The following is an 18240-nucleotide window of genomic DNA, read 5'->3' as shown; positions in this document are numbered from 1 at the left end:
AAGAAATTAATACATGCCTTTCTTGATAACATTAATTGGTATTTGCAGATATAGTCACTTCTGTGAAAACCAGTCCACATTCTATGGTGACAGAGAGATGCACATGTTTTATAAATGCATGAAATTCATCAATTTTTTAAAAAGAGATTTATTTATATATTAAGAGGGTGGCCCCAAGGGGGAAAAAGCTGCAAATTTCAAAAAGGTGATTTTGCACCATTAGCACAGATGAAATAATCTCCCCATTGTATGTAAATGTAATAAATTTCATACATGTGTTGTACAAATGTCATTTGATCAAATATGTAAATATTCAGACATTACTGTAATTTGCGTTGGAGTTTTTGTTTTTTACTCAGTGGAAGCCACAAAAATCCAGAAACATAATTAATGATTGTTAGGTTAGTTAAACATTATTGAAAAAAAGCTTACCAAAGATGGAGAAATAAAGAAATTTTAAGAAACATAAATTCTGATAGAAAAGTCACAAGTAGTATATGGTCAGCTATGAAAAATGAATAAGTACTGAAAGAAGTGGAAGTATAAGAGTGCTCATTTTGTTATACTGAAATGAAAGCTCCCTGAGTAAGTTTATGAGATACACAAAAGTAAGTTGAACACACTGAGAATTGAGTACTTTCCTGTATTCTAGAGGACGTCAAGTGACAAAACATGAATGTGACATCATAACATACAGTAAACCCCGTGATGTATATTTCAGACACAGGAACAAAAGGTGTTGTCTTGTGACTGTACCACAAGCATCATTTTTTTCTCCAGAGCGTCCAGCTGTGGACACCTATGGGGTATTTAATAAGTGTGTGTGTGCTGACAAATACAATACAATACAATTCTTTATTGGCCAAGTGTGATTGGACACACAAGGAATTTTGACTTTGGAGCGTATGTTCTCAGTTTAAATATGGTTTAGATTTACTTCACTTCAGTTGCATAACAAATCTTTTCAAAATGATTTGGTTTAATTCAGCCTTTATCCGTGTCTCTAAAGCTGCAGAAATGCCTTTTCAAAACTATACAACGTATTTGTTTATGTTGTACTAATTTGGGGCTGAGAGCAAGTTTGGTGTAGTGGTTAAGCTATCAGACTAGGAAATGGCATGCTGTGATTTCTAGGCAAAAAACCAGCTCTCTCAGCCCTAAGAAGAAGGCAATAGCAAAAAGCCCTGAAAAACTTTACCAAAAAAATTGCAGAGAATAGAATAGAATAGAATAGAATAGAATAGAATAGAATAGAATAGAATAGAATAGAATAGAATAGAATAGAATAGAATAGAATAGAATAGAATAGAATAACAGAGTTGGAAGGAATCTTGGAGATCTTCTAGTCCAACCCCCTGCTTAGGCAAGAAACCCTATACCACTTCAAACAAATGGTTATCCAACATCTTCTTAAAAATTTCCAGTGTTGGAGCATTCACAACTTCTAGAGGCAAGTTGTTCCACTGATTAATTGTTCTAACTGCCAGGAAATTTCTCCTTAGTTCTAAGTTGCTTCTCTCCTTGATTAGTTTCCACCTATTGCTTCTTGTACTACCCTCAGGTGCTTTGGAGTAGGGATCTCCAGCTGTGACAATTTTAAGACTCGTGGACTGCAACACCCAGAATTCTGGGAGCTGCAGTCCATGAGTCTTAAAGTTGCCAAGGTTGGAGACCCCTGCTTTGGAGAAGAGTTTGACTCCCTCTTCTTTGTGGCAACCCCTGAGATATTGGAACATTGCTATCATGTCTTCCCTAGTCCAGGCAGTCTCCGAGAATAAAACACAAGTGAATGGAAGAAAGAAAAAAATGGGTCTGGATATTTTGCAGAACATTTTTTTAACTGGGTGAGGGGGAGACCTCTTCAACAGTTTAGCATTAAAAATGCCCTGCTTATCTTAATAAGCAATATTGTTCATACATTCCTAGATAAAGGGTAAAGGGACAAAATATATAGCTTTATGGAGTAAAAGTCAAGTATATTACATTTCTAACAGAATCAAAAACAGTAAATAGCATAAAAAGAGGAACTATGGATACATCCCAAATGTTCTTCTTTATTTTGATTCATAAGTTTAATTGTCAAATATTTTACAGAGAGACACTGATTTTTTTTAATAATTATATATTTTTAATAAGGATCCTAATCCTTATTATCAGATAATTGTTGGCTCACCTCTGCCTCTAATTTCATGCTGTTATCTGTTTCTGAGTGAATAAAAATTGGCTATGTTTTCCACAAGTTTTAAAACATAACATGATGAAGTATCCTTTAATTTTATTTTATTTTATTGTAAAATTTATCCCATCAGCATATTAGCATTTGACTGATAGTACTAATACTGTGAATGTAAATATAGTTAGACATATCTGGTGAAGTGCCAAAAGCAATATTGTATGTTTATAAGAATATGTTAAAGCGTTTCGGAACAGGAAAATGTTCCCATATGTGATTAACAGCTGGAAGAAGGGTGGGAGAGCAGAGATTGAAGAAATAGAGGTGGAAGCAAGATATTTGAAGGCTGGTGGTGGCTGATGGGTGATCTTGTACAGGTCATACTGGGCTGAAGGATTGAATGGATTGTGTATTTAAATCAGATTTTAAAAAATAGATTCATGTGTAGCTAAAATAAAACAACTATAGGAAGTTCTGTGAAGTAAATTTTCCCTCAAACTACCACCTAGATCATTAGAATGCCTTTCTGGAGTTTCAGGGAGCCTCAATAGCCAACTTAATTCATTCCACATTGTTTATTTTGGCCCCTCAGTCCTCCATGTGGCACTGGTGGCTGAAAAAGGAGGATGAGATTTTGCTAAATTTTCTTAATTCAATTATTTTAGCATTTAAACCATGTTGTGGTTTGGATCCCTTCTATTAATTATATCAGCCAGCCAGATTATCTTCCACCCATTCCATATTACTCCCACAGACAACATTCTGTGGTTATTGACCTTGCTCAGTTTACGATAGTTGCTTTTGTGTCCTTTTTCCAAAGGATGTCTGGTAAACCAAGTCTGCTGATCCCATATCTCTTTCTGTGTTTTAAGAGAAAGATCCTAACATATTACCCCCACCCTCCACATCTGGCTATCAGGAATAAAATGACCCTTCAGAATCCTATGCTGTTAGGTGGTGGTTCAAACTGGTAAATACCATCTCTGACTGGCCCCTACCCTATCTATTCTCTACTTCCCAAGTCCCAGCTGATCGGGAGGAAATCGGGATTTTGCAGTAACCTTCCTCTGGAGTGGGGAGGAAATGGAGAGTTTACAGTATCCTCCCCTGGAGTGGGGAGGGAATGGAGATTTTACAGTATCCTTCCCCTCCCATGCCCACCAAGCCCACAAGGCCATGCCACGCCCACAGAACTGGTAGTAAAAAAATTTGAATCCCACCACGGTGGTGATTTGTCACTGAAATTAAATAAATTAATTGGCTTCCTTGTGATTTGAATTCTAAGCTGCTCATAAATATTTTGAGAGAAAAATACCATGTGAGAAGCAATGTGATGTAATTATTTGTTGCCATTCCAACTATGTGATTCATGTTCCCCAAATATTATAGAAATGTAAATAATTTTTGATGCAGTGAGTGCTGTGCTGCAGTTGGTAATGTCCTAAGTGATTCTGAAAATGCTTCAGCAGTTGGTTTGAAGATGACTTGGAAGATTTGATGCATTATAGAAAATGGCTAAATGTTTCAACTAACAAGTCCAGGCAAATACTGTGGAAGTTCCAGAACTCAGAGAGTAAACCCAATGAACTTTGATTGTTACATACATGAAAAAGAATTCAGAAGGTGAGACCTATCTTTAGACTTGCAGTAAAATCCTTCATCATCTGAAATTATTGGAACTGTGCATATATGAATAATATACAGTACCATATATGGTGGCCCAGAACACTAATAAAAAGATTGTTGTATTGTGGGAGCTGCTTAGCATATATGAATCACACAGAAGAACAATAGCTTTCTTGATTAGCCATAATTTTCATTCAGATATATTTGGTAAATTTCAAGGATGTCAGTACCCCATTAACATAGCAGAAACCATCATTAATAAATAATTCATGCAGTCATATCTATAGTTTACTGCAAATCAACTTCAACCATAATTTAGCTTTTTTTTATTTAAATAAACCTTACCAAAGATTAAGCCATAATGCAAGGTTAACAGAAATATTCATGAAAACTTTGAATCTTCTTCAAAGATATGGTACTACAGTGGTTTAAAGCACCCTGTTATTAACACAGCTGCCTGCAATTTACTGCTGGTTCGAATCTCTCCAAGGCTCAAGGTTGACTCAGCCTTCCATCCTTTCTAAGGTAGGTTAAATGAGGACCCAGTTTGTGGGGGCAATAAACTGACTTTGTATAAATATACAAAAGTATGAAGGCTATTGCTTAACGCACTGTAAGCCGCCCTGAGTCTCCGGAGAAGGGCGGCATATAAATCAAATTAAAATAAAAAATAAAAAATAATAATAATAATAAAAAAAAGATATATGTAAGAAAAACATCCCAAACATGCTTTTTTCAAGAGGTAACTGGTTTTTCTTTGAAGATGTTTTGCTTCTCATCCAAGAATCTTCTTCAGCTCTGGAGAGAGAGCTGAAGAAGCTTCTTGAATAAGGAGTGAAATATCTTCAAAGAAAAACCAAAAAGTCCAGTTGCTTCTTGAAAAAGAACCTTTGGGACAACCAGGACCTGGATCACTGAGAATCTCCATAGGCATGTAACAAAGCCAGATGTGAAGACATTCATGAGCCCAATAGTTAAAAACAGCTATCTTGTCTTACTTTTCAGTTCACCTTTATATCTCAATGCTGATAGAGTAGATTCAAGAAAGAGTGTTTTTACCATGATAAGATTGATGTGCCAATAGTGTCCATCCCCAGGAAAATAAAATCAACCTAAGGTGACATGTGCTTTAATTATATCTAGATGACATTATGGCAATGCTCTCAACATTTGTCTATCTTTGAATCTTTTTTCAGAACTCCAGACAATCCAAAACAGTGCAGAAAATATTGATGAGTACATGCTTATGGAATCATCTTATACCCATCATGTAACAATTATGCTGGTTACAAAAGAATTTCTCAGTGGAATTCAACATGTTAGTGATGATCTCTAAAATGCTAAATGGGTTAGGTTAAGGGTAGATGAAAGACTGAGTTGTCATTATTCTGGCCTGTTCTCCTATTACTATCTGAAAGTGATTACCTTCTGTTAGTGCTTCATAATATGTTAAAATATTTTCCTATTTAGATAAACTGCTTTTTTGCATGTGAATTATAGCACACCTCTCTCTCTCTGTCTCCTTCTCTCCCTCTCTCTGTTTCTCTCTCTCTGTCATAGCAAAAAGCAGAAAACCATCGCTTTCTTAATCCAATGTGTTTTCTTCATATTGAAGAGTTTATTTCATTATGTTTATACACATACATACTGTATATATTATTTATTACATATATTGCCCCAACTTCTGATGAACATCTCTTAGCTTAGCTATTGTTTATTCTTTCATGTTTTGAATTACTATTTTTAATTCTGTGGGTGCAATTGAAGTATGAGTAAACATATTAAAAAATAAATAAATCCAGACACATGCTTATGCATAAGAGCATTGACATAATTTGACATAGTTAAAGCATTACTGAGTTGTTGGCTTTTTTAAAAAAAGAAGAAGAGCAAGAGAGAGAAAGTTTTCCATATAAGACAAAAAAATTGTAAAGTTTATGTGCTTGAAGATTTAGAAGTCTTAAGAATGAGGATTGAAGAAAAGCTTTAGAAAGTCCTTGAATAAACAGCATGGAGTGAAATATTGTGTTAGTGTAGGGATAAGTACCATAACTTTTTCTCTTTCTCCTTGAGGAAAGGAGAATTATATAATTTTAGAAAATAATACATGCTTTGTCCAAAATTAGATCTCATCTGGATTATAGCTTTCTTCTTTTTAAAAAAATGCAACTAGTTGTAGCACTTATTAGAACATTTTGTCTGGTGATAGCACAAGTAATGCAGGACCACAATTGTTCTGACAAAGAATTAGGGGTTGATTTTCCATTTGTAACCAGTAGGAACTAATTTTGCCCAGTGACCTTTTAGTTTTATTTATTTATTTGCATTTTGCATGTGGTTTTAGGAAAATAGTCTATTTTATTTACATGAAGGGGGAAGAAAAATAGAAATCAAGATGAAGAAATATTCTGCTTACCATTTCATTAAAAAAATACCTTTGGCAATAAATTGTGTCACTAGTAAAAGGACTCCCTAAAGCAGTGTTTCTTAATTACAGCAACTTTTAAGATGTGTTGACTTCATCTCCCAGAATTGCATAGCCAGCTTAAGCTCTCAATTCCAAACCAGCTGAGAAAGGCTTAAAGAAGGCAGAATTATAAGTCTGAGGAACTCCATTTGTAAACTGGAGAACCAAAAATATCTATCTATTAATCCCATTGGAAACTATAGGTGAAAACAAATAGAGCTCAGGTAGAAAGAACATACTAATAGTGTGATATACAGGATACAGAATACAGAATAACAGATTGGAAGGAACTTTGGAGGTCTTCCAGTTTAACTCCTTCTATCATTCTGGACAAATGGCTATCCATTGTCTTGTTAGAAACCTCCAGTGATGGAGCCCCACAACTTCTGGAGGCAAGTGATTCCACTGATAAATTGTTGTCACTGTTTCTTCTTAATTCTACATTGGCTCTCTCCTTGATAAGTTTCCATTCATTATTTCTTGTCTTGTCCTCAGGTGCTTTGGAGAATAGGTTGATGCCCTCTTCTCTGTGACAGCCTTCAAATATTGGAAGACTGCTATCATATCACCCCTAGCCTTCTCTTCGTTAAACTAGACATACCAGTTCCTGAAACTATTCATCATATGGTTTAGCCTCAGTCATGTTTGTTACTCTTCTCTGCACTCTTTCTAGAGTCTCAACTTCTTTCTTGTATCGTGGTGATCAAAACTGGATGCAGTATTCCAAGTATTGCCTTACCAAAATGGTACTAACACTTCACTTAACCTTGATACTATCCCTCTGTTGATGCAGCCTAAGACTGCATGAGGCTGCTGAAATGATGGTGGTCTGAGAATCAGGTTACTTTTGACTTTTCAAAGTCACTCAAATGCTCAGATAGAATAATGCTGTGCCTTCATTGACCAGAAGGGCTGAAACTCAAAATATTCCAGGCATCTCCCATCTTCATTTCCCCAAAGTAGGTACTTAGTTCTGTATAATATATGTATGTGTGGGTAGCAGATGGTTTTAATGATACTGTCATACACTGTATTTCCAAACAGTTTGTTCTCTTGCTAGTTGCAAATACACTGAAATAGTGGTAGGGCAAAGAATCATTTGCAGGTATGCTAGAAATAACATCCTGATAGAGATTTCAACATTGAAATCTTAACTGTTTATTCTTTTTTTCATAACTGTTGCAAAATGTCCAGATTAAGAGCATAATGCTGATAATTTACCTTTTTTAGAGCTGAGGAATAGCTCATATTTTCTATTATTTTTCCTTCCTTCTCAACCTGTATGCCAATTAAAATTGGTAAAATATTTAGTGACAAAACTTTCAGATGTTAAACATTAACCTGAAAGATTCTCTCAAACTCCAGAGCTGGGGGGAGAGCTCTTCAAAAAAGCCCTAAAAGGGAAGGGATAGGATTTCACTTGCGAATACGTCAGGACTGAAATGTTCAAATAGGAGAATAAGGCTGTGCACTCATTGACCGGAAGGGCTGAAACTAAAAGTATTAATATTGTTCGAGCTTAACATTTTCTTGACATAGAGCAAAGCTATGGCTACAGTCCAGAAACTGGTACAGATGACCTAATTACCTAAAAACATATTTCTCCTGTTGCCTTCAGCTAACTGAATAGTCTTACCCTTAAATAAATGGTCAGGACAGAAAATTTATTTATTATATAAAACATCTGTATCCTGCCTTTTCAAAAGATCATAATAGTTCTATGTTGAAATTCATAAATTAACAGAGGATTCCTATACACAGTTGCTGATATGTTGATTTATTACTAAATTGTCCTATAGGAGTATATCATAATTTTAAAGCAAGGTACTGAATATTGCACATGATGGAGGAAGCTCAGGCTCACATGCTGATCAGGTACACTTAAGAAATTTTGCATCTGGTCTTTGTCTAAACCTAGAGAAAAATAACCTGGAATAAAACATTGTAAAAAAGGAAATACAATCTCCTCAAAAGTTTGGGGTAGATTTCCACAGCATCCCCAAAGATCAACACCAAATTGTAATTGTTAATGTGATGGGAAAGTGACAGTATTAAGTATCTTTGGAATAATCATATTCTTTATTTATTTATTATTATTTATTAATCAAATTTCTATACCGCCCTACTCCCGAAGGACTCAGGGCGGTGAACAGCCAAGATAAAATACAGATAATACAAATATTAAAAAATCCCTTAAAATTATTAAATATTTCGGCCGAAACACAGATTAAAACACCCAATTTGTAAAATCACGAATTAAAAAATTTAAAAATTTAAAAGATGGGAGTTAGGCCAGGCCAGCTTGCTGAAATAGAAAAGTTTTGAGAGCACGGCGAAACGTGCGCAGGTCCGGGATCTTCCGTATCTCTGGAGGGAGCTCGTTCCAGATGGTAGGTGCCCCCACAGAGAAGGCTCTCCCCCTGGGGGCCACCAGTCGACACTGTTTGGCCGACGGCACCCTGAGGAGCCCCTCTCTATGGGAGCGTACTGGTCGGTGAGAGGCTATTGGTAAGAGCTTTCATAAGAGCCAGAAGACTTGGTTATGTCAGTTGGCCTGGGCCCCCAGTGGGGGAGGTGGCTACTAGATTGATAGCAAGTCCCACTTTCCCCTCACTCCCTATTTCCCCAACCCCTCACCTCTCCTCTTACGGTATATCACTATGTTCTTGTTTTCCTTTTCATTGTTTACTGCATTGTTCCATTACTTTGCTACTTTGTCCTGCTTTAGTCCACACACACACACAACACACATGAAGGTTTTAAGGGTTTTATTGAAAATCCAATCCCCTAATGTGAACCCCCAAGACCTCACTCTCACCCACTTGCAAAATCCTAGGAAGTCCAACACTGGTACAAGACTACTAAGTTCAAGGCAAAGGCAAAGGCAAAGGCAAAGGCAAAGTCCACAGAGTCCACAATCCTCTTCCAGTTCGAAGTCAGGACAAAGGTCCAAAATCCACAAACAAATCCAAGGTCAAAACAGACCGTCAATTGTAGCTCAATCCAGAGCCGAGAAAACCAAGAGCACAAGGGCTCAGCATGCACACGACAAGAGAATAGGCAGTTGTTTTCAATAACCCCCAACTCCACTCATCTGATTAAATAGGCACTTTCCTCACGAGTAGCCGCACTGAATTCTGTTGTGCCTGCCTCTTATTGGCCTTGTGCTTTCTCAGGTCAGGTCAAGGAAGCAATTCCTCCTCATCCCTGTTGGCGAGCTGCAGCTGTGCACCTTCTTCATTCTGTGCTTCCAGCGAGGCTGCAGTTCTCCTCTCCTTTTACTTCTTCAGCTGGCCATTCATCCAGTTGCCCCTCCAGTCACCTCTCCACTGTGCCTGGCCTCACCACTCCTGGCTCAGAGCCCTCAGCAACTTCCTGATGCTCCTCCATACCCCTCTCTGAATTCCCTGAATTCCTGGTTTTCCTTATCATCTGACCTGGCATTTGGGAAGCTGTCACGTATTGTTATTTCTACACTACTTTTCATTTCCCCATTTTTATTGTTATAAGATGCCTACTCTCACAGCAAGATAGGTGACAGATAAATTTAACAAATAAATACATAGAAAATAAATAAACCTGTTTGTGATTTAGTGTGAAGTACGTTTAAAGTAGCCTTGTCCACTTTTTCCATGTACTTCTCCAACATGGTATTTAAAGGTATATGTGGGCAACACACCTGTACAACACACATTGGTTATTGTATTTTTCCTTGTTTGTAAACCATTCTGTATCTTTGGAAGTGTACATTCAGGCAGGCACAGCCACACACCTCTGTGTATTAATGATTCAGCTGTGGAGATGGTTAACAGCATCAAGTTTCTGGCTGTGCAGCTGACAAGTAGGTTGGCTTGGTCACTCAACAGTGAGACACTGGTGAAGCGGGCACAGCAGCATCTGCACTTTCTGCCTCACATGAGGAAAGCACATCTTCCTTCTCCTGACCTTACCGCTTTCTATAGAGGGACAATTGAGAGCATCCTGTCATATTATATTACTGTCTGATTTGGAAACATTACTTCTTCTGTGCAGAGAGTGGTGAAGATGGCAGAAAAGATTATTAGTAGTTCACTTCCTTCTATCCAGGACATGGAATATAAGCGCTGCTTATAGTAGGATCCACAGTATTGTCAGGGACCCTATACATTCTCTCCATGACCAGTTTTCATTGTTACCTTCTGGGAGGAGGCTTCATGGTGTCCTAAGCAAAACATCTAGATCCAGACACAGCTTTGTTCCATGTAGTATCAACCTTGTGAACTCTCAAGTTTCTCTTTCCACTATGTATTCAAAGGGGACAGTAATTAATGTTATGTATGGGTATGGGTAGATCAGTGGTGGGTTTCAAAAATTTTTACTACTGGTTCTGTGGGTGTGGCTTGGTGGGCATGGCATGGCTTGGTGGGTGTAGTTTGGTGGGCGTGGCAGGGAAAGGATACTGTGAAATCTCCATACCCTCCCCACTCCAGGGGAAGAATACTGCAAAATCCCCATTTCCAACTGATCAGCTGGAACTTGGGAGGCAGAAAACAAATTAGGGGTGGGGCCAGTCAGAATTTTTACTACTGGTTGTCTGAACTAAAATTCAGAATTTTAAAATTCAAAATTTCTGCTACCGGTTCTCCAGAACTGATCAGACCTTGCTGAAACCCACCTCTGGGGTAGATATAGACTTTCTTTTGAGAGTGGGCAACAGAATTTCATTTTTAATGTGTGCCAGTATGCTCACTGTAAAAATGACAACAAAGGATATCTTATCTTATTACACTTCCATTATGTAAATGACTGCATACATAAATACATAAATAAGTGTAGCTTTTAACTTCCAAAATACTGAACTCTACTATGTTAAAGGTAAACACATTTCTTCTTAATGGTGATGCCTTATTATGGAACTCTGTTGTAAAGTTGGGTGCAACTCACATAATAACCATCTTGTTTATCAGTGGACATTCTGGTCCCAATTGTGACCTTTCAGGTAGTTTACCTGTATGTTTTCAATATGACCTTGATACCAACACTGGGTGAATGGCTATGCAAAGGGAGGGACAATGAGAAATTCTGAGCAGTGGGAATATTTGCTACTTCTTGGAATGACTCATTGTAAGATATGAATCTGCTTTACAGGCCTGTTAAAGATTAAATGAGGAAGAAAAAGAATTTTGAACTGCCATGGGAATTTGAGGAAAGTACAGAAATATAAATGGTATGATGCCAGGCTCATATGAAACAGGCTTGCCAGCATCATTTATTTATCTGCAGCTAGGTTTTCTTAATAGCAACTAGTTGGTGATTTTTGGCTATTTCTTCAGATTTCTCTCAAAGTTTTGCAGGATGTGTGTAGCTTACAATGTTACGTTTCCATTATAGTGATGACTCTGAGAATAAAGTAAAGTAAAATGCAGCTTCAATATATACAATAAATAATAAAACAATCAATTACACAATCACTAAAAGAGACTAAATTAATCAAAGATAAAAATACCTAAAAATACCACAAAGTGGCATAAATACAGAAAATGAAAGGAGATTAGAATGAATTCCTATTAAAATCAGCAGGACTAAACTTCTCTATAATTATGTAGAAAAAATGGATATGTACAAGAGAATAGGGAAGAATAGGGAGGAAGACTAATCTAATATTTGCATATGCCAGTTTATTCTGAGAAATTGCTGACTAGAATGTCCAAAGTTGGAAGCTTATGTTAAAGACTAAATCTGAAAGCTCAGCCTTTTTTTTTTTTTCAGAATTAGGAATGTGATAGTGTTTTCTACCATTCTCATAGGCAGAACAATAAACCTAATAGGCAGTTTTCTCCATCTTGTATACTTTCTAGTGTACAAGTTATTCAGAGTACCTGAAGTAGAGAAACCTGACCATCTAAAGCAGTATTTCTCAACATTAGCATCTTTAAGATTTCTGGGCTTCCCAGAATTCCTCAGCCAGCATGGGCTTGAAGTCCACCAATTTTAAAGTTGCCAAGGTTGAAAAACATGACTCATAATTGGGAAAAGATGGTAAAATAGTTTTCACCATAGGGGTTGGCTCAGTGGAGACAGTGCTTTGTTTATTTATTTATTTTTATTTTATTTATTTAGTTTGTCAAAAATGTACGAGATAACAGGAATAAATATAAACATGGATATTAATACAGAAAATGGGTATGAATAAATGGGGACAGTAGGACAGGGACAGAAGGCACGCTGGTGCGCTTATGCACACCCCTTATAGACCTTTTGGGAATGGGATGAGGTCAACAGTAGATAGTCTAAGGTTAAAGTTTTGGGGGTTTGGGGAAGGAACCACAGAGTCAGGTAGTGTATTCCAGGCATTGACCACTCTGTTACTGAAGTTGTATTTTCTGCAATTGAATTTGGAGCAGTTTACCTTGAGTTTGTATCTATTGTGTGCTCGTGTATTATTGCGATTGAAGTTGAAGTAGTCATTGACAAGTAGTATGTTGTAGTGGATAATTTTGTGTGCTACAGGTCAAACCATAGGCAGAGTAGTTCTAGGTTGTCCAAGCCTAAAATTTCAAGCCTAGTGGCATAAGATATTTTGTTGCAAGCAGAGGAGTGGAGCACTCTTCTCATGAAATACATGTGGACTCGCTCAATTGTATTAATGTCCGATATACAATGCAGATTCCAGACAAACTGTATTCAAGAATTGGTCTAGCAAAGGTTTTGTATGCTCTGGTTTGCTTAACATAACATTGCTTGTGCTAATTGTATTAGTTTATAGAAGCAATGGCTGTTGTCATACCTACAGCCTGTAAATGTATGCAAATCTGCTTATTACTTAAATTATTATTTCTGAAGAGTTGTATTTGTATCAGGTGTAAAGAAAAAGTGAGATGTGCCATCTTCCTGAAAAGAGAGAACCAACCAATTGGGGAAATATTATCTTTTTCTCCAAAAAAGGCAAGAAAAGAACAAGTTAGATTTCCTGCACTGAGCATGACTTTCCACAGCACTTTGCTCTTCGGGCTATTTTCTAATAGGAAAGAGTTGAGCTGACGACCTGGCTTGCTTAATGCTTGTTGTAGTGAAGGTAGAGAAGCTTGCAAATGTCATACCCAGGACTGCACTTGCAGTGTATTGCATAACGACAAGTAATTTTAAACATCCTTGAAATCTATGAGGCTGTGTTTTTCTGATAAATTTTGAAGGATGGTGAGATTCTGGCATTTGTGGAGATGAATGTCTAGCATCAGAAATGTTTCCAACTCTGGTCTTCTCATTCGCTTCGTTGCGTCATTAATTCTATTTTGTCTAAACAGAGCTGAATCTGACTGACACTAACCAGTGCTAGCCTGATAATCTCTGCAGTTCTATACATGTGCTTTCAAAGAGATGGCTATCCTAAGCTCGGATCAGTTCTTTGGGTTTATAGTCATCTATTAAAACAAAACATTTTATATAGATCACAGCTAGTATGTGGCAATGGTTCATTGGGCCAATATAAGGTAGGACAGTAAGGAAGGAAATTGTTTTATTTGGGAAAAATCAAGGGCATTTATCACAGTGAAATTAATATTTAAAATATCCTTGAACCAGAATGCAGACATTTAGAACACTGTGAATGAGAATGTTGGTAATTTAATGCTGTGTGTTTGTTGCTAGGCTGCAGTTACTTGATGCAAATGAATGTTCTGCACACAGGGAAGGTAAGATAGAATGTTTGATATCACTGATCCATTTCTAATGTTTGTTAACTGGTTTTGCTAAGTCTATTTGATGATAAGCAGGAGAGCCATTATTTCAACTGTAGACACAGTGGACACTTCCTTAGTAGTATATTCTAGCCTTAACCATCTTGGCACTCTCCAGATGTATTGCACCAGCATTTCTCTTCCCTGACTGGCATGATTAATGTTAGCCAAAGAAAAATCATGGTCTTTCCCAATTTGAATATCTTAGCTAAATTACAGTATATCTTTTATGAATTCATTTTTTCTTTACACATTCCCTCTTTTTGCTTGACAAAACGTAAGGGCCATCTGGAACAGTAAAAACACTATACCAGTCAGTGGTGAAATGTAAAATTTGTTACTACCGGTTCTGTGGGTTGGTGGTGGTGGGGTGTAATGTGACTGGGTGGGCGTGGCCAACTTTTTTTTTAAACTTTTGAAAGCATTTTTTCTACAACCTCTTCGGCCGACGAGATTGTAAAAAAAATGCTTTTAAAAGGCTCTGACGATCCCAGCTGAGCCGCATGATCATCAGAGGCTTTTTTTTTTTACTTTTAAAAGCATTTTTTCGGCCGAAGAAAAAATGCTTTTAAAAGTTAAAAAAAACCTTCTGATGATCGTGCGGCACAGCTGGGCATGGGGGGGGTGTAGGGATTTTTGCTACTGGTTCTCCAAACCACCTGCCGCCATCGCTATTGGATCGGGTGATCCGGTCCAAACCGGGAGTATTTCACCCCGATACCAGTGTTTCCAACCTTGGCAACTTCTAAAATGGGTGAACTTCAACTCCAAAAATTCCCCAGCTTGCATGCTGATTGGGGAATTCTGAAGAGTTGAAGTCCACCCACCTTTAAGTTCCTGTGTTAAAAAAAAACAGTGATCTAATCTAACATTATATTTCCTATATGTTTCCAGAGCAGTGTTTCTCAACCTTGGCAATTTGAAGTTGTGTGCACTTCAACTCTCAGAATTCTCAGTTGGCTGGAGAATGCTGGGAGCTGAAATCTGCACATCTTCAAATTGCCAAGTTAAGAAACACTGCTCAAAAAAAATCCATAAACTAAACATGAGACTACTATCTTGAAGGTGGTTTTATCCTCCACTGTTTTATTTAACGTCATCTAAGTTGTGATCTTAATATGAAGCTTGCATTCCATAATAACAGAACATAAAGAAGTTTAATGCTGGTCTGACCAAAAGTCTGTCTTATTCAGAAATCTGGTTCCCACAATGGTTTACCAGATGCTTACAGAAATCCCACAATTAGGACAAGCAAAAATAGTTCTGCCAGTTAATCATAATAAGTAATACTATTTGGAACTTTCTGCTTAAATCCTTTATTGCCTTTATCTATTACATCTCTTGATCATCACAGTCTATATACTAACCTCGATATTAAAGAAACTTATGAAACTTTCTAATTAGCAACATGAGTTTGTGCCTATGAGTTTGTATGTAATGTAAACCAGAATGGGGAAGAATAAATATCAAGTAGAGAAGGAAGTATATGAACTTTTGAACAATACTTTGAAAAACAGAATATTTTGGCCGAAATATTTAGAATGGGACATATATCATTGTGGCAATGTTCCTTAAGCTAAACAAATAGATACATTATCATTAAGATATTGAGGTTTGTGTCAATATTATGTTAGGATATTGAGGTTTATCTTAATATGTTGTTAAGAACATGTTAATATTATGTTAATTGTTAATTTTATTTTTGAATTCTGACATTTAGACATTTTTAAAAATCCTAACATTACTTATCTCTGATGGTTCTTATCCCCATCATGGATAAATGAAGGTAAATCAGAAGTAACCATTTACAGCATTCATGCAGGAAACTTTCCCAGGAAAATTATTGTGACTATCATTGGTTTCAGGGACCTTGATCTCAAAGTAACATTGTGTGGCTTTTACAGAACTTAGAAAAGTAAGACAATTAAAGAATCAACTCGGATGCTATATCAGAGGAATGCTGCAAAGGCAACTTTGGACATTTCTTATTAAGTTTTAGGAAAGATGTCAGAAGAGCGTGGATACAAGCTAGTTGCCATTTTTAACACTTCGTAATTGGTTTTGAAGAGTTTATTGAAGATGGTAGCAAATATACACGTAGTCCTTGCTTTACATTTGTTCATTTAGTGACCATTCAAAGCTGAAAAAAGTAACTCATGACCAGTTTTTCACATTTATGACCATTGCAGCATCCCTGTGTTCATGTGATCAGAATTTGGACACTTGGCAACTGACTCATATTTATGATGGTTGCAATGTCCCAGGATCATGTTTTGTGACTTTTGAACAAGCAAAGTCAATGGGGAAGCCAGATTCACTTTACAACTCTCTTACTAACTTAATAATGCAGTGATGTGGTTCACTTAACAACTAATTTTTTTTATGCTTTAATTTATATGCCGCCCTTCTCCGGAGACTCAGGGCGGCATACAATGCATTAAGCAATAGCCTTCATATTTTTGTATATTTTATACAAAGTCAGCTTATTGCCCCCACAATCTGGGTCCTCATTTTACCTACCTTTGAAAGGATGGAAGGCTGAGTCAACCTTGAGCCTGGTGAGATTTGAACTTGCAGTAATTGCAAGCAGCAGATGTTAATTACAGTGCTTTAGTCCACTGTACTACAGGCTCTTGGCAAGAAAGGTTGTAAAATGGGACTTAATTTACTTAACAAATCTTTCCCTTACCAATAGAAATTTTGGGCTTAATTGTGGTTGTAAGTCAAGGACTTATTGGGATGCGGTGGCTCAGTGGCTAAGACGCTCAGCTTGTCGATTAAAAGGTCAGCAGTTCAGCGGTTTAAATCCCTAGTGCCATGTAACAAGGTGAGCTCCCGTTACTTGTTCCAGCTTCTGCCAACCTAGCAGTTCAAAAGCAAGTAAAAAATACAAGTAGAAAAATAGGGACCACCTTTGGTGGGAAGGTACAGCATTCCGTGCATCTTTGACGTTTAGTCATGCCGGCCACATGACCACGGAGATGTCTTTGGATAGCACTAGCTCTTCAGCTTTGAAACAGAGATGAGCACCACCCCCTAGAGTCAGGAACGAGTAGCACATATGTGGGAGGGGACCCTTTCCTTTACCTTTAAGTCAAGGACTACCTGTACTGCTTATGCTTGTGAGGAACAAACTTGAAAATGGTTTGGAAGAGGGCATAGGAAACCTGATTCTGGCTAAGGCTATTCCTAAAATGCCAGTAGTTTCTTTGAAGGAAAGGACATTTCTCTTTGCTCTGCAAAAGACCAACGCATAAACAAAAATTAATTAGCAAATATTGTAGATGCAATTAGAAACCTGGCATGGTCTATTACTTAATGTATTAAAGGCATGCTTTGTGGGAGGAAATAATAGATACGCATTTTCTGCTGACATTCTATTTGTTTAATGACCTTCAAATTTGACAAAATGAGAAAGGAATTCATTATGATAACAGAGACAAAGCTAGAATTTATCTCAGGATTTATGACGCATCCATATATCCCAGCAATGAAGAGGAAGATGTCAAATGATCCTGTAAAAGCTCAACAGAAGAACATCTTTTTCTAATCACCCAGGATCCAGTTAGAAGGTATTATCAGAAACTGGCCAGTTTAATATTATCAGGTACTTCAACCTCCATTATATGGAGAAAGTGAACAATAAATAAGGACTGAATAAGCTTGATTTCAAATGCCAATTCAGTTTTCTGAGTAATGATTGATATTTGAGTTTAGCTACCATGTTTCCCTGAATATAAGACCCTTATTTTGAACCCTGAAATAAGCGCTTGGCCTTATTGCCATGTGCTCAAAAGCCCGATTGGTCTTATTTATCAGGGGATGTCTTATTTTGGGGGAAACAGGGTACCTATTTTTTCTCCAGCATTTAAAAAAAAATCTAAGAAGAGGTGAATCTTTTGAACTGACATGGAAATCTGTTTCACATTAATAAGCAGAGTTCATATCTTTTCAGTAAAATCAGAAACTGGGTAATGAAACTTTAGTTATGTGGATACTTACTTAAGAAAGTACAATGTCCTTTAGCAATGTGGATTATTGTCAGGATTAAAAAAAATGGATGGATGGATGCATAGTATTTTGTGCAAATTAGGTTTTATAGGTCAGTCAATATACAGTATGTGACCATTTCAAGTTTTCATGTACTTACTATGAACTTTGGTTATAACATACAGGTGGACCAATGGGAAGATATTCAGTTAAGAATTTACATTATGTTATGATCTTAAAGAAGATTTTTATAAAATGATGTATCATTA

Source organism: Pantherophis guttatus, chromosome 6 (genome assembly GCF_059756535.1).
Source record: "Pantherophis guttatus breed Tessera chromosome 6, ASM5975653v1, whole genome shotgun sequence".
Lineage (NCBI taxonomy): Eukaryota > Metazoa > Chordata > Lepidosauria > Squamata > Colubridae > Pantherophis > Pantherophis guttatus.
Note: the sequence above shows the minus strand (reverse complement) of the source record.